Raw genomic sequence first — 22,640 nt, 5'->3', positions numbered from 1 at the left:
AATTGCCCCCGGGGGGGGCTACCCTTGCCCAAGGGGTCACCCCCAAAATACACACCCAAAGTAAAATCCCTGGTGTCTAGTGGTTTTCGCCCCCCCCCGGGGGCAGATCCGCCGAAAAATCAGCGGATCTGCCCCCGGGGGGGCAAAATACAAAAAGAAATTGCCCCCGGGGGGGGCGACCCTTGCCCAAGGGGTCGCCCCCAAATTACACACCAAAAATAAAATCCCTGGTGTCTAGTGGTTTTCGCCCCCCCCCCTTGGGGCAGATCCGCCGAAGAATCGGCGGATCTGCCCCCGGGGGGGCAAAATACAAAAAGAAATTGCCCCCGGGGGGGGCGACCCTTGCCCAAGGGGTCACCCCCAAAATACACACCCAAAGTAAAATCCCTGGTGTCTAGTGGTTTTCGCCCCCCCCCGGGGGCAGATCCGCCGAAAAATCAGCGGATCTGCCCCCGGGGGGGCAAAATACAAAAAGAAATTGCCCCCGGGGGGGGCGACCCTTGCCCAAGGGGTCGCCCCCAAATTACACACCAAAAATAAAATCCCTGGTGTCTAGTGGTTTTCGCCCCCCCCCCCTTGGGGCAGATCCGCCGAAGAATCGGCGGATCTGCCCCCGGGGGGGCAAAATACAAAAAGAAATTGCCCCCGGGGGGGGCGACCCTTGCCCAAGGGGTCACCCCCAAAATACACACCAAAAATAAAATCCCTGGTGTCTAGTGGTTTTCGCCCCCCCCCGGGGGCAGATCCGTCGAAAAATCGGCGGATCTGCCCCCGGGGGGGGGGGGGCAAAATACTGAAAAAATTGCCCCCCAGGGGGGCGACCCTTGCCCAAGGGGTCGCCCCCAAAAGAAACCTAATTGAAAAAATCCCTGGGGTCTAGTGTAGATTCCTGCAGGGCCCGCGATCGTGGAGCAGGAATCTTATGAAAACAGGCACCGGGGGAAAGGAAAAACCCTTTCCTTTCCCCCCGTGTCTGTTTTCACCCCCCCACCCCCCAAAAACGGAAAGGACTCACCTTTTCGTCCTTTCCTCCTTGCGCGCTGGAAGCACGCCCGGCAACACTAGATGACGTCGGCGCGCTGTGCGCGCGCTGATGTCATCGGATTGCCGGGGGGGGCGGGGGTGGAAGGGGAAGGTCTTCCCCTTCCATCCCCGCCTTGGGTGGGGAGGGGGGTGCACGGGGGTGCGCTAGCGCTCCCCCAAGTTCCCCTGTGCCTTGGACGAGGTGATCTCGTCCAAGGCACAGGGGAACTGTAGCCTTGGACGAGATCATCTCTTCCAAGGCACAGAAGCGGTTAAACCAGCAGTGTTGCCTAGAGCAAGAGTCAAACTATGACAGTAAATAAATAAAATGTGTCTCCAGTATTCTTATTATGGTTTAGTCGTGACATTACTCACATAGCTGCTTTATTGTAACAAGTTATTTCTGTTGAGCTGTGCCATCACAATACTGACTGCAAAAGATCAACATGGCTTGTAAATGATACAACTGGTTTTGAAAATGGTGCTGATGGGCAAGAGGAGCCAAAGGATTCCATCAGGATGCGGGTGAGGTGCTAATATTTCTGCAGAACTTAGATGTGAAGTCCTGTGGTGGCGTGTAGGATGTCCATAAGGGATGCTGGTGTGGAGACTGGGAGGCCATGGAGTATGGCATTACCAACATCCAGATGTGAGAGTACATGAGCTTGAAGGCCTGGCTTTTTCCTTGGAGACCTCCTCCCCATTGCAAGTGCTGGTTATTTTTCTAGCACCATCATATGTCTTGGTGAACACAATAAATAAATATAAATAAATGTTGGACTTTTTCCCTTATGCAGGGTCATCTCCAGCCTTTTTGCCTCCTTCCTCCTATTTTATCTGACCTCTCGCTGTTTGCTCAAGACTCTGAGCACTTTAACATTGCTGAACAGTGCTAAAGTGCAGGTGCTCTCCCATCTAAAGTTGGTATGATTGGCTTATACCTAATTGGCATATTTAATTTACCTATAAGTCCCTAGTACAGTGGTATCTCTATACCCAGGGCCTGTAAATTAAATACTACTAGTGGGCCTGCAACACTGCTTGCAACACCCACTGGAGTAGACTTTCAAACCTGTCTCAGGCCTGCTAGGGCAGAGCCTGTGTGTGTAGTTTTCTGCTGCAGGAACCTGGCATCTAAATTTACTTGCCAGGCCCAGAACTTCCCTTTTACTACATGTAAGTCACCCCTAAGGTATGCCATAGCTAGCCCTATGGGCAGGGTGCCATGTATGTAGAAGGCAGGGCATGTGCTAGGTTGCGTGGCCTGTCCTGGTTGTGACAAACAGCCTAACTTGGTGTCTCACTGCTGTGAGTGGTGCCTTTTCATATGATTGCATTAGAAATGCCCTGCCTTATGTGTAAGGGGTATAGTCTGATTTATGAGGGGCAGCGTAGGCGTGTTTGGTATGGTTGTGATAGTGATAATAAATGCTGCTTACTGGTGTAGGTGTATTTTTTATTACTATCACAGAAATGACACTTCTAGAAAGTCCGCATTTATCTGTGCTTATGACTCTGGTGTTTTGCAGCTTGACTCCAATCCACGTCTGGGCAGAGTGACAGTTGGGGTTTTGTGCATACTTTTCAGACAGCTTGTACACAGGGAGGGTGGAGGTGTCAGAGGTGCATCTGCATACTGAATAGTCATCCTGGGCTGAGAGAAGGGAGAAGCGGGGCACACCTACATTTGTAAAGGCTGTGCCCTTGCCTCACACAATAGGGTTGTTAACCCCCCACTGATGTTTGGAGCCTGTACTGTAGGAGAGAGGGGGCACTACCAGAACCAGTTGTAACTGGCTGTAACCTCCTCTCCCTGCCATTGCAAACATTGTAAGGACTATGGGCGTTTTATGATATTCTTGTGGCAAGTACTTTGGTGTAATGACGTGTTTCCTGACTACTGCTTATGTTGCAGAATACTGAGTAACCTGTGTGTTATGTGTGACTACTGCTAGTGTGCAGAGTAACTAATGTGTAACGTTCTGACAACTACTAAGGTAGCAGGATAGTACTGATATGTGATGTTTGGTCTAGTAATTGCGTTGTGTACAATACAGTATATTTTCATATAAGTTGGTGTTGTGTTTCCTTTGTGGTGGGGATATTGCATCACGTGTGTTGTGTGTGTTGTGCAAACGCTTTACACATTGCCTCTGGGATAGGCTTGACTGCTCGTGCCAAGCTACCAAGGGGGTGAGCAGGGGCTATCTTGGACGTGTATCTCCCTTGCCCTCACTAGAGTGGGTAGGTTCTGCCTGGCTGAGGTGCATACCCTAGCCAACCAGAAACCAAATTTCTAACAATAAACAAGTAGCAAAATAAATCGAAATGTAAAATGGAGCTGGAGATAGGGTAATGGTGTTATAAAGAATAAAGTACCTCCTACTCCTTTATAATGTTATTACAGTTCAACTTCAAAACGCGTGCACTTCTTCCTTGTTCTGTATAGTCATAGAACTCCCTGGTGACTTTCAATATTCTTATATTGTGCAGCTGGAGATCTTTATCTTTTATATAGCCTGCTAATGCAAATTATGTATTAATGCTATGCAACGCTCACCCTCACAAGATAAACTATTTACCAACCTGAGCAGAAAGTATGGCTATATCCACCCCTGCCATGCCTCCTAGTCAGGTTGTCAAAAAGGGTCTGGGTGAGTGTTGTAGAGTGTTAATACTCATGCCTCACTGGGTCTTAATGAGATATTGCAAGTGGTAATTATTGCTGCAAAGTTAGAGGATTGTATATCCAAAAATAAAAGTATTCCTTTTTTCAGTTTTTGCTCCATATTCTCTTAGTTCTTAACGTTATCTTGCACACTGTCCATTTCTGTATCTTTGTGGCTGGGTCTTGCAACACTAGCTTTACTAATAGTGTGCTGATTTGGGAATTAACTTTTGTTGTACATTGTTCCAGATAGGTGACCTATTTCCATTCCCATGTGCCCTGAAAACCTGTTTTGGGTATGCTAGTTTATTTCCTTACACATTTTTTTTGGGGGGGGGGGTGATTGTGGGGGCATTTCCTGTCATTGTGGAGCTAGTGCAGCCATGTACCTCTTGATGCCCTATGTGTTGTGTGGCTTACATTCTTTTTATTTGGCTCATTGTTGTGGCACTGGGAGTCAGAGAAGCCTATTGGGTCATCCATGAAATTTAGCTATTGGATGTAGGCTTTTATTTCTCTACATTCATGGGTATGGCACAGTCGAAAGTGGTGACCAGCCTGGGTGTAATAGGACGTTTTCATTTAAAGAGAAACAGAAAGCAATATGGCATCCAGAATGCCGTCCTTTGCTGGGTTTTGACACAATAACTGTAGGAGGCTGGCCTGGCTTATAGTGGGTACCTTGTGGTACTTACACCCGTGGGCAGAAACCAGTCTGAGGGTTGGCAGCAGCGGTAGCTGCAGAGAAAGCCCCAGAGAGTTAGTTTGGCAGTACCCCCGGCTCTATGCTGGAGCCCCGGTGATGCATGGAATTGTTGCAACTGTGGGGGTCCGACTGCCACATAACAACCCTGGCGGGTAGACCCACCAGGAGACCGCTGTTCCTGCACGGAGCATTGTTCCTAATGGGCTGATGGCAGTCTGAATTGTACTCAGCCAAGGTGGCGCTGAATTCAGCTGGTTACAACTTACCTTACTGCCAGCCTTTTCATGGTGGTCACCCCGCTATAGAAAGGATGGCGGTAAGGGTGTGCTGGGGGACAAAAGGGGCAGTGCAGGGGGCCCTCTGCCCAGCACCCTTGGAATGCACACTGTATGCTTTGCAGAGCAGACATTGCGCATTCCGAGGGTGCTGTGTGCTACAGTATTGGTCTCAGCTCCCTTAAAGGATCCGAGGCTAATACTGTAGCACTGTTCCCACCGGTCAGCCAGACAGGAACACGTATTACAATGTTGCCGCCAGTCAGCCCGGCGGAACATTGTAATACGCTCGGGGAGACGCCACCATCATGGTGGTGTGGTCATCCTCGTGAGTTTGGCGGTCCTGCTGTGGGACCGGCAAAACATATTTTGGTCCTAAGTGTCTCAGAAAGTAAAGCAAAATATATTTAAAAAATGTGTTGGGCCATGCAAGGCTTTGTGGATTAAAAAGGTATTTCTTTTTACTCCTTCCTCACTTGGGAGCATGTGAGGGAAATGCAATCTAGCCGAAGTGTGACTACGTGACAGTGCAGCCATAAGCTGTGTGTGAATCAGCAGTATAATTCTTGGCTCCCTCCACAATCAAATAAATACACATGATAATACAGGTTGTGTAAAAATACCTACATGTGCAATGATTAGCCAGCATCAATAATGTGATACTGTGAGAAGAAATAACATGAATGAGAAGTTTTAAGGCAAACAGCAGTAATATTAGTAATTTTGTTAAATAAACGTTTGATAAACATTCATTTAAAAACGAGCCCAACAACTCTGCATACAAAACTCCTATAACCAGTTTTCAAACAATGTGGGCTAATGACTTATAAATTGATATGTAGCTTTTGTATAGGCGATATATGTACTCTATTATGCGTAAATAAACATATCGCTCAGTACATCTAATCTAATGTTCAGTTTCTGTCTCTAGTTCCCATAATAGAGAAAAATAGTGTATTTCTTAGTGCTGTCTTTCTTATGACTATATGGTGTTTCCTACTTTATAACTTGAATCTTTGAGCACCTCATTACAAGTGGTCTCTTAATTATGATGGGGCGGGCAACCGTAGTTACTGGCACCAACTAAATTATAAGATTCGCGGGAACACTGTGGCCCTCGTTATGACATTGGCGGTAAGTCCCGCCAACATACTGCGACTGTGGTGGTATACCGCTACCCATATTATGACCCACACATAGCAATCTGTCACTATACAGCCACACACACAAGTCTGCCAGCCCAAAGGTCAGTGATAAACTGGCGGTAACAAAACCTACACCGTTACGCCAACAGAACTACCCCCACAGCATTATGACCCACGAATCATTGCGGCAGACATTCAACCGTGGCAAACCATTGGCGGTACATACTGCTGTGCTCAAAATACACACACACATACAAAACAACACCACATTGGACAATTCAAACTACACACACCCGACACACATACATCACACCCACACACCCACACCACTATAAAACACACACCCACACTACCCACATCCCTTTACGACTAACTAAAATTGCCACTAAAGAGAGATACAGCAAGAGCATCCACACAACCAGAGCCACAGAACACCATCACCCATACACCGTCCACGCACCTCACAGCACACACCCTCACACATCACCCCAAACACCCTCACACACACCATTCACACTACACCCATGGCACCACAACGACACCCAGGGTCTCAGAGGAGGCGCTAAGGGTCATGATGGAGGAAATCATCCGGGTAGAGCCACAGCTATTCGGATCACAGGTGCAGCAGACATCCATCGCTAGGAAGATAGAGCTATGGCGGAGAATCGTGGACAGGGTCAACGCCGTGGGACAGCACCCCAGGGATGACATCAGGAAGAGGTGGGATGACCTATGGGGGAAGGTGCGTTCCGTGGTTGCAAGACACCAGATAGCTGTACAGAGGACTGGCGGTGGACCCCCACCTCCTCCCCCACAACTAACAACATGGGAGGAGCAAGTCTTGGCAATTCTGCATCCTCAGGGCCTGGCAGGAGTAGCAGGAGGACCGGACTCTGGTAAGTCAAATCTATGTTACTATCACCCACCTACCTGCATGCCATCTCATACCCCCACTCCCATCCTCACACTCACCCACATCACCCCACAACCTCAATTACACCCCACCATCACAACCCACCCATCCCAGTACCCAGCACTGCATGCAACAACAATGCATGGACACCACTCACAGCCCTGCATGGACACCCATCACCACAGCATGCACTAGAGAGAAACACCTAGCCCACAAAATAAACACTCAGACAAGGCAAAGTTGACAGGGCACTCACAACCTTAGAGGCCAACACACCCATGCACAAGATGTCACACGCAGAAACAATAACACTGCATTTACATCCCGACAGGTCCCACACGCAACGTCACCGGAAAGGAGGTGCCAGCAGCAACCAGTCCCCCAACAGAAGAGGGCTACAGTGATGACAGCAGCTCTGCTCACCAGGATCTGGATGACCAACCTGGCCCATCAGTTACCTCCGGACAGTCAGTTACACAGGCACAGTCCCAAACCACCACAGAGCTTCCACCCTCCAGAAACACCATCACAGCACCCACCCAACAGACTCATAACTCTGTCCCTAGGACACGTCAATCAGCAGTGTGTCCACCACTACAGGGACCCCAGGCCACCCCACAAACCCAGATGATCAGGGACCATCAGTGGCAGTGGGCACACGGTTTAGGGGACAGAGGCACAGGACAACAGGGAAACTGGGAGGACTGCTGTGTGACAGAGGGGAGGACAGGCCCATGGAACTGACTCTCCACGAGGCACTTACCAACATACCTCCATTCCCAAGAGACGATGGGCCAGATACTGGATAAGTTGCAGGAGGGACAATACCTGGGGATCAGGGAGGACCTGAGGGACATGCATACCACCCTGGTCACCATTGCAGGGGTGCTGGTAGACATGGCCAATACCATGAGGAAGGCAGTGGCACACCAACGGGCTCCTGACACTAGCCACACTGATGAACATCCCTCAATCTCCGCTGACGCTAGTGGACAGGAGGCCCGCCACAGGAACAACAGGCCACCAGCACCCCTCCCCCTGCAGAAGGAGAACCGCCATGCAGACAGTCCCTGTATTCCAGGTAGAAGCCTGAGAACATTGCCAAGACCCCCACCAGGAAATTGTCACCCTTGGGTCCCACTCAGTCACCCTGTCCACCTTGAACTGCCATGGTTCCCCTTCCTATGCCCCCTTGGACAATGCACCTGTGATACAAATAGAATGGACTCTATCCCGGACTCTCCTCCACCAACCCCCAGCCTATATCAATACCCCATCCACTTATTAGCACATAAATAAACATCTGTCTAAAAAATACAAGTATTGAGTCTGTCAAGTGATTGAACTATGTATTTGTTTCACAATCTGTAGACATTGCAATTAAACTGTACAGTAATGTATACAGAGGTATGACCTGTATTTTGCTACAGTCACAGATATATGTGAATAGACATGGCAAAGGGCACAGTAAGTGCCCATAGTAGTGGGAGCTTCAGCCTGCCAGTGAAAATATTCAACACAAAACTGCAATGGTACGTGAAGTTACAGTGTCTTACCTGTGTGTCATTGGAAGTACTGTTGAATGATTGCTGCTCTGTTGTCCACATCCTCATCCTCTGCCTCATCTTCGTCACTGTCCACAGGCTCCACCGCTGCCACACACCCATCTTCAGCCTCATCCTACTGCAGAAAAGGCACCTGGCGACGTAAGGCAAGGTTGTGCAACATGAAACATGCCACGATGATCTGGCACACCTTCTTGGGTGAGTAGCACAGGGAACCACCTGTTAGATGGAGGCACCGAAACCTGGCCTCAGGAGGCCAAAGGTTCGCTCTATAACTCATCTTGTTCGCCCATGTGCCTCATTGTAATGTTCCTCTGCCCTTGTTCTGGGATTCGTCACTGGGGTCAGCCATGAGAGGTTGGGGTAACCAGAGTCACCTGCAAATATCAAGGGATACCTGTTAGCCAGACACTAGCCCTTATGGCCAATCCCATGCCCATATACCAACATACACTGAGTGGGGACCATGGGCTCACCTATTAACCACACCCGGAGCCTCTGGAGTTGAGCCATCACATATGGGATGCTGCTATTCCTCAGGATAAAGGCATCATGCACAGACCCAGGATACTTTGCATTCATATGCGAGATGTACTGGTCTGCCAGGCACACCATCTGCACATTCATAGAGTGAAACCTCTTTCGATTTCTGAACACCTGTTCATTTCTCCGGGGGGGGGGGACAAAGGCAATATGTATACCATCAATTGCCCCAATAATGTTGGGGATATGTCCCATTGCATTGAAATCAGCTTTCACTGTTGCCAAATCCTCCACCTGGGGGAAACTGATGTAGCTGTGTATGTGTTTCATCACAACAATCTGGTCAGCATGTTTGAGAACTTTGTCTGTGACATTACTGCTGCCAAGCCCACTGTCACTTGGAAGGAGCCAGTTGCCAAGAAATGGAGCATAGATAGTACTTGCACAAGACGGGGTATCCCAGTGGGTTGACGGATAGCTGAGATCAGGTCTGGCTCCAATTGGGCACACAGCTCAGTGATTGTGGCCCTATCAAGTCTGTTGGTGAGTATAATGTGCCTGTCCTCCATTGTTGCCAAGTCCACTAGGGGCCTGTACACAGGGGGATGTCTCCATCTCCTATTCATCCTCAGCGGTTGTAATCTAGGGGGCAAAACGATGAGCATCTGGTCAGTTTTCAACATTTCCTAAATGTACAGTGCATTGCATGTTGTGACAGAAACAGTGTGTTGATGTTTAGCCCCAAAATGTGCCTATGTGTGCTGTGACGCAGTTAGGTGCCATTGCCTGCCCCCCCTGAACTGTCGGATGCCTGTCCTGTGTGGATGGACAGGTGCAAATGAGGTAATGCTGCTGACGTTGTGTGCCGTTGCGGGAGGCGGTCGAGTACCGCCGTGCAACTCCTCTTTGGTTAACATTGGGCCATATGGGTTACAGTAGCCAATGGTGATGTACACCGGCAGTGATGGAACGCACTGACGCGGACATGATTGCCATTTTCTATCTGTTCACTCACTTGCTACCTTACCTTCAACAGGAGAGGACCTACACTGCAAGTGCTGCTGTGACCTGTGTCTGGAACCGACCATGGCTCGAGTCACTGGGGAAAGGGCCCCTACCTTTACCGCTGCGGAGTTGGAGAGACTAGTGGATGGGGTCCTACCCCAGTACCAAGGCCCTCATTACAACCCTGGCAGTCGGTGTTAAAACGATGGTAATACCGCCAACAGGCCGGCTGTAAAAAAAATGGGATCACGACAACGGCGGAAACCGCCATCATAGACAGCCACTTTAACACTCCGACCGCCACGGCGGAAGCAACAAACACCGCGGCGGTCACTGCCAACAGACAGGCCCCTCCCCCAGCGCCTTGAGACCCTGCCAGGTGAGTAGCGCACTTAATAAATCACTGATTGATTGATTTATTGACAGGCGGAAGACAATGTACCTCCCACCCTATCACAAACTGCCAATACGCCAGCTTTTCCGGAGCAGCACCAACGCCATCAAAAGCACAGCGGAAACAGTGTTCTGAAGGGAAACCACTCACCTTTCGACACTCAATGAAGAACCAGGACAACATGGAGTGCGAACTACAGGTCCTGCTTATGCTGGTGTATCTGCTAATACACCAGGAACACCAAAGACGCCGGCGGCGATGACCACGGTGAGTACTGCACCTAGCACACAGGGGAGGGGGGAGGAAAAAGAGAGTGACACACACACACGCAACATGCAACACCCCACCCCCACCCTCACCCACAACACCATACACACAAACACATGCAGCAACAGTACATTTACACCCCGTAACCCCCTGAAAGAACGCAAGGACAAAAGGAATTGAGTGCAAATAGTGATATTTAGAAATATGCAGATAAAGTTAATGATTGAAAAAAATAGTATATACAAATATTTACAATATGTACAGAAGGCCGTACACTGTCCTTTTCATATGTTTATGGCCCACTGGCAAAAAAATTATGGGCAACACCCACACTTGACTACTGCCTCAAAACGGAGAGAACACTGCAGGGGCATCAGGTCGAAAACACATAGGCACCTCAGGGGGAAGAGGGGGCACCTCAGCCGGAAGATGGTACTATGCCACTACTCCTGAAGGGGGCAACATGCCCACAGCAATGTCCTGGGGAGTGCAAAACCACAGTCTCTCAAGGGGGTGGTTTGCCCACTGCTTGGTCCTGGGGAGTGCAAAGCCAGTCTCTCAAGTCTCTCAAGTGGGTGGGTTGCCCACTGCTTGGTCTTGGGGAGTGCAAAGCCACAGACTCTCAAGTGGGTGGTTTGCCCACTGCTTGGTCCTGGAGAGTTCAAACCCACAGTCTCTCAAGTGGGTGGATTGCCCACTGCTTGGTCCTGGGGAGTTCAAAGCCCAGTCTCTCAAGTGGGTGGTTTGCCCACTGCTTGGTCCTGGGGAGTGCAAATCCACAGTCTCTCAAGTGGATGCCTTCTTCCACTGGTTCTTGAAGGGGCCTTGTGTCCAGTGTGCTTCATCCTGCCAAGGAGGGGGTAAGTGGATGCCTTCTTCCACTGGTTCTGGAGGGGGCCTTGTGCCCAGTCTGCTTCATCTTGGCAAGGAAAGTAATAGTGGATGCATATCTCAACTGGTACTGGAAGGGGTCTTGTGCAAGTCTGCTTTATCCTTGCAAGGAAAGTGATAGTGGATGCATATCTCCACTGGTTCTGGAAGGGGCCTTGTGCCCAGTCTACTTCATCCAGCCAAGGAAAGTGATAATGGATGCATATCTCCACTGGTTCTGGAGGGGCCCTTGTGCCCAGTGTGCTTCATCCTTGCAAGGAAAGTGACAGTGGATGCATATCTCCACTGGTTCTGGAGGGCGCCTTGTGCCCTGTGTGCTTCATCCTGCCAAGAAAAGTGATAGTGGATGCATATCTCCAGTGGTTTTGGAAGGGGCCTTGTACTCAGTCTGTTTCATCCTTGCAACGAAAGTGATAGTGGATGCATATCTCCACTGGTTCTGAAGGGGGCCTTGTGCCCAGTGTGCTTCATCCTGCCAAGGCGGGGGTGAGTGGATGCCTTCTTCTACTGGTTCTGGAGGGGGCCTTGTGTCCAGTCTGCTTCATCCTTGGAAGGAAAGTGATAGTGGATTCATATCTCCACTGGTACTCGAGGCAGCCTTGCTTCATCCTGCCAAGGAGGGTGTGAGTGGATGCCTTCTTCCACTCGTTCTAGATGGGGCCTTGTGCACAGTCTGCTTCATCCTTGCAAGGAAAGTGATAGTGAATGCATATCTCCACTGGTTCTGGAGGGAGCCTTGTGCCCAGTCTGCTTCATCCTGTCAAGGAGGGGGTGAGTGGATGCCTTCTTCCACTGGTCCTGGTGGGGGCCTTGTGCCCAGTCTGCTTCATCCTGCCAAGGAAAGTGATAGTGGATGCATACCTCCACTGGATCTGGAGGGGGCCTTGTGCCCCGTGTGCTTCATCTGCCAAGAAAAGTGATAGTGGATGCATATTTCCACTGGTTCTGGAAGGGGCCTTGTGCCCAGTCTGCTTCATCCTTGCAAGGAAAGTGATAGTGGATGCACATCTCCACTGGTTCTGGAGGGGGCTTTGTGCCCAGTGTGCTTCATCCTGCCAAGGAGGGGGTGAGTGGATGCCTTCTTCCACTGGTCCTGGAGGGGGCTTGTGCCCAGTCTGCTTCATCCTGCCAAGGAAAGTGATAGTGGATGCATAGCTCCACTGGTTCTGGAGGGGGCCTTGTGCCCAGTCTGCTTCATCCTGCCAAGGAAAATGATAGTGGAAGCATATCTCCACTGGTTCTGGAGGGGACCTTGTGCTCAGTCTGCTTCATCCTTGCAAGGAAAGTGATAGTGGATGCATATCTCCACTGGTTCTGGAGGGACCCTTGTGCCCAGTGATGCTGCACCTAGGGTGTGGCAGTTCCCCTTCCCTCACCTGGGTGTCTGAGGCACAGGGAACAGGTATCATGATACTCCATGGAGGCAGAGCTAGACTCCATCCTGCGGCGACTAAGGCTGCAAACTGCTGGTAGTGCCGGTGCTGGTGCTTCAAGTGGTGGGGGGAGGGTCCAGGCCGCCTCCTGCATCCCCGGACGGCTGCCCATTGGGGATGCTGCTGATGACAGATGTAGTGGCATTGGCTGGGCATGTGGCGGTGCAGATGGCGGTGCAGGTGGCGGTGTTTGTGGCAGTGTCTGCGGCGGAGATGCTGCTGGTGCTGGCCGTGGTGAGGGTGACACCAGGTTGTCTCCTGCAGCCTCGGATGGCTGCCCACTGGGGATGATGCTGTTGACAGTTGTTGTGGCAGAGGCGGTACAGGTAGCGGTGCAGGGGGCAGTGCAAGTGGTGGGGCAGATGGCAGTGCAGGTGGCAGTGCCTGCGGCGGTGCTTTCCGCGGTACATGTTGCGGGGCAGTCGGTACTGATGGTGGGCACCAGTTCCTCACCTAGAGACTCGGAGTCCTGAAGTGCCTTGCCTTGGGTTTTCTTCCCCTTCTCCACCTTGGCAGACGCTGCTGGGACCTTGGCACTGGCAGATGCAGTTTTGGAGGAGGCCTTGCTGAGTGTGTTGTGCTTCTTGGCCGTGCTGCATGCTGGCACCTTCTTCACCTTGGCAGGTGGTGGAATGGGTTGGTCCTTTGCAGGGGTCGGTTGCACACTGGCAGCCCTGACGAGTCCCCCCTTTGATCCCCTAGGACTTGCAGGTACCACAGCGGATGGCGACTTGGTGTCTGAGGTGCTGGCCTGGGAACTTGACACCCTGGCCCGTGGGGAAGGGCGGGGGGAGGCGTAGGGAAGAGGTCAAAGTTTGCAAGGAAAAGCTTTTTAGACACACTGGGACGGGAAAATTGAGAGGGTTTGGGAGTGGAGGAAGAGGGAGTGGTTGTAGGAGGTGTACGTCTGCTGAGTTTGGGTGAAGGTGCATGGGCTGGATGCTGTTGTGAGATGGATGGCTGTTGGGTGGGTGGGTGCCTGCGTTTGTGTACTTTGGGAGGAGGGGTCACAGACACACTGGGAGACGACACAGGGGACGTGTCCCTGGTTGTGGGGGTGGTGACTGCTCGTGAGGGGTGTGTTGTGATGGGCGTGCTGGTGATGGAGGTAGTGGATGAGGATGTAGTGCATGCAGGTGTGAGTGGAGATGCAATTGGGAGGGGGTGGACGAGGAATAAGAGGGGGACACAGTGGAGGCAGTGGATGTTGGTGTGTCTGCATGGGGATGTTGCTTGTATGAGTGCCTGTGAGAAGAAGTGTGGTGCTTGTGTTTGCCTGAGCCACTTCTGTGTGTTGATTTCGGTGACTGCTGATCTGAAGGTGTGCTTGGGATAGGATGGGGTTGAGGGGATTGGGACTTGGTAGAGGAAGTTGGAGGGGGGAGGTTGGACACAGGGACAACGGCTGCCATCAGTGCTGTTGCCAGAGCCTGAAATGCTCTCTGTTGGGCCGCCACGCCAGAATGATTGCCCTCCAGGTATGCATTTGTTTGTTGCAAATGCCTCTCAACACCCTGGATGGCATTCAGAAGGGTTGACTGCCCAACAGTGAGGGATCTCAGGAGGTCAATAGCCTCCTCACTGAGGGCAGCAGGGCTGACTGGGGCAGGGCCTGAGGTGCCTGGGGCGAAGGAGATGCCCACCCTCCTGGGTGAGCGGGCACAGGAAACACACTGAGGGGCTGCTGGGAGGGCGGTGCTGGTAGGCGAGGTGGCAGCTGTACCTGTTGTTGGGGTGGGCACAGAGGTGTCCACCATTGCCAGGGAGCTTCCATTGGAGGAGGAGTCGATGTCTGTAGTGTCCCCTCCTGTCCCCGTAGTGGTACTCCCCTCACCCTCCATCCCACTGGTGCCTTCACCCTCGGTGGATTCGGCCTCCAGGCCCATGTGGGATGCAGCTCCCTCCATCGCCAGTGCCTCTGCTCCTCTGCCAGATGATGCTAATGCACACAAGGACAGGGTGACAAAGCAAAAAGTGGGGGGGAGAGACAGAGGATACACTTGATCAATGCCAGCAAAGACACTACTGTTGGCGTACTCAACACACAGGGAGCTGCCCTATGCACTAGGCCATGCCCTACCAGTCACTAAGGTAGTCACAAGCCCATGGGGTACAATGCCTAACACCAGCATCTGCACACCTGACACTCACAGGACCCTGCCCAGTAGTGTATGCCCACTAACACCATTGGGTTCGGAGTGCTTCAGAGCCTGCGCACAACGGACCTGCCCTGCCATGATCGCCCTGGCCCAGGGGCACCCACAGCCCACATCCTTTACCCAGCTAGCTCCTAAAGTGCACAAAGTCAGGATTCAGAATCTGTACTCACCACCTTGTGGCTGCTGTGATGCCCTCAAGCGCCCATCCAACCCCGGATAGGCCACCGCAAGGATGCGGAACATCAGGGGGGACATGGTGTGACGGGCACCCCTTCCACGTTGGGAGGCCAGCCCCAGCTGGGCCTCTGCCGTTTTCTTGGTCCAGCGGCGCAGGTCCTCCCATCTCTTGAGGCAGTGGGTGCTCCGCCTGTGATAGACCCCCAAGGTTCGCACCTCCTTGGCGATGGCACGCCAAATACCCTTTTTCTAGTGAGCGCTAACCTAGAGGGAAAAGACAGCAGAAAAGAAAATTACTCACCCTTCCGGACCGGCATACTCATTGCCCCCCAGTTCCCACCCATGCCCTGATGCACATACACTGACCACCTCTCATGCAGCACTCAGGCTAGGATGCCTCAGCACCCCCCAACATTTGGCTTACATCCACACCACTCCAAACATGCATTGCCCACACATCATGCTCACAGTGTACTCACCTGTTTGTCTGGAGGACCGTAGAGTAATGTGTACTGGGATAGGACCCCATCCACCAGTTTCTCCAACTCCTCCGCAGTAAAGGCAGGAGCCCTTTCCCCAGACACTGTAGCCATTGTCGCTTCCAGACTCAGGTCACAGCAGCACTTGCAGTGTAGGTCCTCTCCTGTTGACGGTCAGGTAGCAGGTGAGTGAATAGTTAGAAAATGGCAGTGACGTCCACAGCGGTGCGTACCGTTACCGGCGGTGTATATCGGCATTGGCTCCTTGAACCCATAGGGCCCAATGATAACCAATGCGAAGTTGCGTGGCGGTCTTCTACCGCCTACCGGGACGGAGCACAACGCCACCGCACTTACCTCATTTCCACTTGTCCCTCCTCACAGGTCAGGCAGCTGCCATTTCAGGGGGACACATGGTATGGCACCTAACAGCGTCACAGCAGACATTGGCCCATCAACTGCCTCTCGACTTCACATACTGCTTCTGTGACCTAAATTCAGCAACAGTTGTGCATTCTATGTGGAAATATGACCTTCTGCTCACCGTTCTCTTCCATCGGCTACAACCACTGAGGCAGATGATGAGATGGCGGCATCCTCCGGTGTACAGACCCCTGGTGAACCTGTCGACATTGGAGGGCAAACACATTATCATCACATACAGACTTGATTGTGTCACAATCCAAGAACTGTGTGCCCAATTGGAGCCAGACCTGATGTCAACTATCCGCCAGCCCACAGGAATACCCCCTCTAGTGCAGGTTCTGTCAGTGCTACATTTCTTGTCAAGTTGTTTCTTTTCAAACTACAGTGGCCATGGCATCAGGAATGTCTCAACCAATGTTCTCCAACGTGTTGTCCAGAGTGTTGTCTGCCCTGCTGAAACACATGTGCAGCTACATCGTGTTCCCCCAGGTGGATGAATTGGCCACAGTGAAAGCTGACTTTTGTGCCCTAGGACATATCCCTAACATCATTGGTGCCATTGATGGTACACATGTGGCTTTTGTTCCCCCCCCCCCGGAGAAATGAACTGGTTTACAGGAATAGAAAAAGCTATCACTTGATGAATGTGCAGATGGTGTGTTTGGTGGACCAGTACATCTCCCATGTGAATGCCAAATATCCTGGCTCTGTGCATGACGCCTATACCTTGAGGAATAGCAACATCCCTTATTTGATGGGTCAACTCGAGAGGCACCGGGTGTGGCTAATAGGTAAGCACAAGGTCCCCACAGAGTACAAGTAGGTGTCTGGGCATGGGGTTGTCCCTAAGGGTTAGTGTGTGTCTAACAGTTGTCCCTCGATATTTACAGGTGACTCTGGTTGCCCCAACCTCTCATGGGTACTGACCCCAGTGAGGAATGCCAGGACAAGGGCAGAGGAATGTTACAATGAGGCACATGGGCGTACAAGGAGGATTATTGAGAGAACATTCGGCCTCCTGAAGGCCAGGTTCCGGTGCCTCCATCTGACAGGTAGATCTCTACTACTCACCGAAGAAGGTGTGCCAGATCATCGTGGCATGCTGTATGTTGCACAACCTGGCCTTGAGACGTCAGGTGCCTTTTTTGCAGGAGGAAGAGCCTGGAGATGGTCTTGTGGCAGCGGTGGAGCCTGACGACAGAGAAGAAGAAGAGGCAGATGAAAAAGATGTGGACAACAGAACAAAAATTATACAGCAGTACTTCCAGTGGCACACAGATAAGAGACTGTAACTCAACTTTACTTTTCGGTAATCTTTTGGACATTGTACATGGCAGCCTCTTACCCTCTGTCTATGGACACAGACTGTACCCTTTGGATTCTCTATTTTCAGATCTGTGTGCCCCATTCTGGCTCCTGCTATATGTACTGCTGCCCACCAAAGGTCATCCTGTAGTATATTTAGTTGAACATATGTGTTGCAATGCTTTTATTATGTTGTACTAATACATTTTTCGATTCATTACACTGACTCCAGTATGGTATTTGTTTCAAGGGTGTTTATTTTTGTGCCAATAAGTATGGGGGTATGTGCAAGGGGCTGGGGTGATGGTGGAGGAATGTCCAGTTAGAGTCCAGTCTATTGGTATCACAGGGGCATTGTCCAGGGGACATAGGAAGTGGAGCAATGGCAGTTCAAGGTGGACAGGCTGACACAGTGGGACAGAAGGGTGACAATCAGGAGAGTCCTATTTTCTGGCGGGGGTCTTGGCAATGTTCTCTGTCTTCTGCCTGGATCGCAAGGACGGTTTGGGGGTGGTTCTCTTTCTGCAGGGGGTGGGGTGCTGGTGGCCTGTTGGTCCTGTAGCGGGGCCTCCTGTCCACTAGCGCCAGCGAAGGTGGAAGGCTGTTCCTCGGTTTGGCTAGTATCAGGCACCCTTTGTTGTGCCACTGCCTCCCTCATGGTCTTGCCCATGTCAGCCAGCACACCTACTATGGTGACCAGGATGGTGTATTTTTTGTTAGGTCCTCCCTGATCCCCAGGTACTGTCCCTCCTGCAACTGCTGGGTCTCCTGTAACTTGGCTAGTACCTGGCCCATGGTCTCCTGGGAATGGTGATATGCTCCCATGATGTTTGAGAGTGCCTCGTTTAGGGTCGGTTCCCTGGGCCTGTCCTCCCCTTGTCGCACAGCAGTGCTCCCAGCTTCCCTGTTGTCCTGTGCCTCTGTCCCCTGAACCGTGTGCCCACTGCCACTGCCCACAGGTCCCTGATCACTCTGTGTTTGTGGGGTTGCCTGGGGCCCCTGTAGTGGTGGACACACTGCTGATTGATGTGTCCTGGGAACAGTGGCATGGGCCCGCTGGGTGGGTGCTACGCTGGTGTTTCCTGAGGGGGAGTCTCCGTGGTGGGTTGGGACTGTGGCAGGGGAACTGATTATCCAGAGGTCCCTGATGGGCCATGTTGGTAATCACGATCCTGGCGTGAAGAGCTGCTGTCATCACTGTGGGCCTTCTCTGGGGGCGCTGGATGTAGCTGCCACCTCCTCTCCCGCGACGTCTGGTAGGGGTCCTGTTGGTATGCAAATGCATTGTCAATGTATCTGGGTGTGCCATCTTGTGCATGGCTGTGTTTCCCTCTATGATTGTGATTTCCCTGTCAGCTTGGCCTTGTGTGAGTGGTGATTTTGTGGGCTGCGTGAGTCTCTCTATTGGGCATGCTGGTATGATGGGTGCCCACGCAGGTCTGTGATGGGTGTCCATGCATTGGGGTGCATTCAGGGCTTGTTATTGGGATGGGTGGGTTGTGCTAGTGGGGTATATGTGAGTTGGTGGAGTGATGGGGGTGGGGTAGGAGTTTGTGGTGGCATGCAGGTAGGGTGGAAGGGATAAAGTAGTTATGATTTGACTTACCAGAGTCCAGTCCTCCTGCTACTCCTGCGAGGCCCTCAGGGTGCATCATCGCCAAGACTTCCTCCTCCCATGTTGTTAGTTGTAGGGGAGGAGGTGGGGGTCCACCGTCAGTCCTCTGTACAGAAGTCTGGTGTCTTGAAACCACGGAACGCACCTTCTCCCATAGGTAGTTCCACCTCTTCCTGATGTCATCCCTTGTTCATGGATGCTGTCCCACAGCGTTGACCCTGTCAATGATTCTCCGCCATAGCTCCATCTTCCTTGCAATAGATGTCTGCTGCACCTGTGATCCGAATAGCTGTAGCTCTACCCAGGTGATTTCCTCCACCATGACTCTTAGTTCCTCCTCAGAAAACCTGGGGTGTCTTTGCGGTGCCATCGATGTGGTGTGAGTGATATGTGTGAGGCTGTATGGGGTTATGTGTGGGGTGACGTGTTGTGGTGTGTGCTGTGAGGTGCGTGGATGGTGTATGGGTGACGTTGTTCTATGGCTCAGATTGAGTGGGTGCTCCTGGTTTGTCTCTCTCTCTCTGTTCGCAATCTTTTTTTTTGTTGAAAGGGTTGTGGATAATGTGGGTGTGTGTTTTATAGTGGTCTGAGTGTGTGGTTGTGGTGTGTGTATGTGTGTCAGGTGTGTGTAGTTTGAATTGTCCAATGTGGTGTAGTTTTGTAAGTGTGTGTGTATTTTGAGAGCAGCGGTGTGTACTGCCAATGGTTTACCGCGGTTGAAAAACCACCGCGTTGATTTGTGGATGATGATACTGTGGGCGTATTCCTGTTGGCGTAACAGTGTGGGTTTTGCTATTGCCAGTTTATCACTGACCTTTGGTCTGGCGGACTTGTGTGGGTGTCTGTATTGTGGTAGTATTCTATGTGTGGGTCATGATACCTGTGGCAGATTACCGCTGCGGTCACGGTATGTTGGCGGCCGTCAGCACGGGGATAGGTGGTGTTTACCGCCAGGGTTATAACGAGGGCCCAAATGTTGTATGGGCCTCCAAACCAACAGGTGAGTACACTGTGAGTACGATGCATGGGGCATGAATGCATGGAGTGCTGTATGTAAGGGCCTCGTGTAAGGGGGGGCTTTCAGGGGTCCTGGGCAGCATGCTGCATGTATGGTGGGAAATGTATGTGCATAAGGGGATGGGAGGAATGTGGTTAGCCATGAGTGTAACAGGCCGGACGGTATGACTGATACCTTTTTTATGTACATTCGTCTGCAGGTCAGCACCCATCAGAAAAGGGGTATATGGCATGCCATTGTAAGGACGTGTGGACCCTGGGAGTCTACGGCAGGCGGAGCACCCACTGTCACAAACGGTGGGAGGACCTGAGACTCTGGGCAAGGGAGACGGTAGAGGCCCAGCTGGGGATGGCATCCCAACGAGGAAGGGGTGCCCGTCGAACCCTGACCCCCCTGATACTCCACATACTGGCGGTGGCCTATCCGGAGCTGGATGGGCGCTTGTGGGCATCACAGCAGGCACAAGAGGGTGAGTACAGTTCCCAATATACTATTAGCGCATGGTGGGGTGGTCTCTGGGTGGGGGATGTGCGCCTGTTGGTGCCCTAGGCCAGGGCGGACATTGCAGGGTAGGTTCCATGTTGGGCAGGTGCTGATGAACTCCACCTCCAAACAAGCTAGTGGGCATCCACTACTGGGCAGGGCTCTGTGGGTCTCAGGTATGCTGCAACTGGTGTTAGGTATTACTGTCCATGGCTAGGTGACTAACATTGTGACTGGTAATGCATCATCTAGTGCGTAGGGCTGTCCCCTTTGTGTTGTGTATGCCAACTGTGGTGTTGTTGCTGGCATTGACCAAGTGTATCCTCTGTCTCTTCCCCCCCTTTTTGTTTTGTCACCCTGTTCTTCTGTGCATTAGCATCATCTGGTGTAGGAGCAGAGGCACCGGTGACGGAGGGAGCTGCATCCCACAGGACCCGGTACGGCGAATCCACCGACGGTGAGGGCACCAGTAGGACAGAGGGTGAGGGGAGCATCACGGTGGAGACAGGAGGGGACAGTTCTGACAGTGATACCTCCTCTGATGGAAGCTCCCTAGTGGTGGCAGACAGCCCTGTGGCCACCCCAACTACAGGTACAGCCACCACCCCCCATACCAGCACCGCCCTCTCAGAAGCCCCTCAGTGAGTTTCCCGTGCCTTCTCACCCAGGAGGGTGGGCATCTGCTTTGCCCCAGGCACCTCAGGCCCTGCCCTGTCAGCCCTGCTGCCCTCAGTGAGGAGGCTCTTGACCTCCTGCGATCCCTCACTGTTGGGCAGTCAACCCTTCTGAATGCCATCCAGGGTGTTGAGAGGCATTTGCAACATACAAATGCATTCCTGGAGGGCATTCACTCTGGCGTGGCGGCCCAACCAAGATCATTCCAGGCCCTGGCCTCCTCCCTGATGACAGCCATTGTGCCTGTCTCTAGCCTTCCCCCTCCAACTTCCATCTCCCAGTCCCATTCCCCTGAGCACCAACCTATCCCAAGCACACATTCAGACCAGCATGCACCCAAGACAACACACAGGAGTGGCTCAGGCAAACACAAGCACCACACATTATCAGACAGGCACTCACACAAACACCATCCAGATGCTGACATAACAACATCCACTGCCTCCACTGTGTCCCTCTCCTCCTCCTTGTCCATCTCCATCCCAGTAGCGTCCCCACTCACACCTGCATGCACTACATCCACACCCACTGCCTCCATCACCATCATGCCTATCACTACACACCCCTCACTGGCAGTCACCACCCCCACATCCATGCACACGTCCCCTGTGTCCTCTCCCACTGTGTCTGTGCCCCCTCCTCCCCATGTACACAAAGGCAAGCACTCAAACACCCAACAGTCATCCACCTCACAACAGCATCCAGCCCATGCACCTGCACCCAAACACAGCAGACTGACACCTCCTACAACCACTTCCTCTTCCTCCACTCCCAAACCTTCACCCTCTTCCCGCCCCAATGTCCCTAAGAAGCTTTTCCTCTCCACTCTTGACCTCTTCCCTACCCATCACCCCCCTTCCTTCACGTCGGGCCAGGGTGGGCAGAACCCAGGCCAGCACCTCAGCCACCCAGTCCATGACCACTGTAGTTTCGGCAGCTACTGCAGGTGTGAGAGGTTCCAAGGAGACACCCATCAGCACTGGCAGTGTGCCTGCAGCTGCTGCCAAGGGGAAGGGCAAGGATGTACCACCAGCTGCCAAGGGCAAGGAGGCACCACCACACAGCAAGAGAAATGGCAAGGAGGCACCACCACACGGCAAGGGAAAGGAGGCACCACCACATGGCAAGGAGGCACCACCACATGGCAAGGGCAAAGGGCCTGCAGGCAGGAGGGACAGGAGGCCTGGTGCTGTGACAGAATCTGAGCCCCCAACACCAACCATGGAGCTTCAGCCGTCTGAGGCTGCAGGGGAAGGGCTGGAGCCTTCCCCCACCACTGGCAGCACCACCACCTGCACCTCCATCAGCACCGCAACATGCACCGCCACCAGCACCACTGGCAGCAGCAGCAGCCCTAGTGGGCAGCCGTCCGAGACTGCAGAGGAATGGCTGGAACCTCACCCCACCACTGGCAGCACCGCCACCTGCACCACCATCAGCACCGCCACATGCACCGCCACCAGCACCTCTGCCAGGTTGCAGCAGCCCCAGTGGGCAGGCGTTCAAGGCTGCAGGGGAAGGGCTGGAGCCTCCCC

Source organism: Pleurodeles waltl, chromosome 1_1 (assembly GCF_031143425.1).
Source record: "Pleurodeles waltl isolate 20211129_DDA chromosome 1_1, aPleWal1.hap1.20221129, whole genome shotgun sequence".
NCBI classification, from domain to species: domain Eukaryota; kingdom Metazoa; phylum Chordata; class Amphibia; order Caudata; family Salamandridae; genus Pleurodeles; species Pleurodeles waltl.
Note: the sequence above shows the minus strand (reverse complement) of the source record.